General features: G+C 38.7%; 1 pseudogene; it reads left to right on the top strand.

Moving 5' to 3' along the window:
- The first annotated feature begins 474 nt into the window (after nt 1-474).
- On the top strand, nt 475-1,068 carry LOC113220819 (annotated as a pseudogene).
- The last annotated feature ends 665 nt before the right edge of the window (nt 1,069-1,733 follow it).

The raw sequence follows: 1,733 nt of genomic DNA, 5'->3' as shown, positions 1-1,733 counted from the left end.
CCCATTTTGCCTATGTTGTCTTATATAAAATGCAGCTTTCCTGCATTTTATATAAGACAACATAGGCAAAATGGGGCAGGGAAACAATCGGATATGCATTTGTGTCTGGTGAACTGGGGATGACTGCACCTGGAAAGACAAGCTATCAGTTTGCATTGCCATGGTGTCATTTTAACAGCTCATGAGGAATTTCCTTGTGGGCAAAATATGGGGGAGGCATGTAGCTTTTCCTCTTGTAGCCATATTATTTAGGAACCAGAAGGGGGAGGCAGGTTTGTGTGACCCTGTTCCCAGCTTGATTTCTCCCTTTGGTTAAATGAGTTTCAGTTGCCAAAATTTAATTTCCTTTCACACAAGTAACATTGGAAAGATTTCAACTGGGCTCTACCACTGAATGGTTGGTCTAGGATTCAAAGGTGGTGACATGAATGTATAGATGTATGTTGGTAAATCATTAAGAGCTTTTAATCTTAGTCCCTAAAGGAAAACTCTCTCATTCTGGAGGATCCCTTTGAATGTAATGATTTGGGAGAAGATTGCACTCACAGTTCCACAATGACTCAGAGTTTCTTAACTCAGAGTGGAAAGAAACCCTACGTCAGCAAACAGTGTGAAAAATCCCTTAGTAATCAGTTGTCCCCTAAACCACATAGACAAATTCATACTAAAGGTAAATCGTATCAATGTAACATATGTGAAAAGGCCTATACTAATTGCTTTCACCTTAGACGGCACAAGATGACTCACACTGGAGAGAGGCCACCTGCATGTCATCTATGTGGAAAATCCTTCACTCAGTGTTCTCACCTTAGAAGACATGAGAAAACTCACACGGGAGAGAGACCGTATAAGTGTCATCAGTGTGGGAAAGGCTTTATTCCACCCTTTAACCCTCAAACACATGAGAGAACTCACCTTGGATAAAAGCGTTATAAATGTGATAAAAGTGGGAAAGTCTTTAGTCAAAGCTCTGGCTTTAGAGGACACAAAAGTATTCACACTGAAGAGAAACCACATGCTTATCTTCTATGTGGGAAAGCTTTCAGTCTATCTTCTGACCTTAGATGATATGAGAGAACATGCACTGGAGAAAAGCCATATGAATGCCATTTACGTGGGAAAGCCTCCAGTCCATGTACTAATCTTAAATAACATCAGAAAATTCACCCTGGAGAGAAAATCATAAATGTCTTCAGAACATATTCTGACTTTAGATGACGTGGTGTTAGGAATGACGAATGTAAGGAACATGGAAGAGACTTCAGCTGTAGTTGTAACATCTAAACATGCCAAAGGACTCACATTTTGAAGAATTACTGTAATCAACATGGACGTTACTTCAGTTACCTTTATTCTTCAGTCCACATCAATAAATTCATATGGAAGAGAAGTTGTGACATGTGTGTACCAAAGACTTGTGAGTGACCTGATCATAAATTACACGTGAGAGCTGAAACTGTCAACATAATAAACTAAAAGTCTTCAGCAACAGTTTTAATAACTAAAATGTGTGGGACTTTCAGGTAGAGAATCTCTAGCTCTGCGTTCAGTGTGAAAATGTTTTTATATGTCATTTGTTGCCAAATAACGTAAGAAAACTTTACTTGGATGAACGCTTTAATTGTATTTTCTGTGAATAAACATTCAGCCAAGCGCTAGGCTTGATGTTCACAAGAAAGCACAGTTATAAAATGCTGCTAAAATGGAAAATAAGAGAGGAAATCCTTTATAAG

Source organism: Piliocolobus tephrosceles, unplaced genomic scaffold (genome assembly GCF_002776525.5).
Source record: "Piliocolobus tephrosceles isolate RC106 unplaced genomic scaffold, ASM277652v3 unscaffolded_14065, whole genome shotgun sequence".
Classification (NCBI taxonomy): Eukaryota; Metazoa; Chordata; class Mammalia; order Primates; family Cercopithecidae; genus Piliocolobus; species Piliocolobus tephrosceles.
Note: the sequence above shows the minus strand (reverse complement) of the source record. Positions and strands in the feature narration are given on the sequence as shown.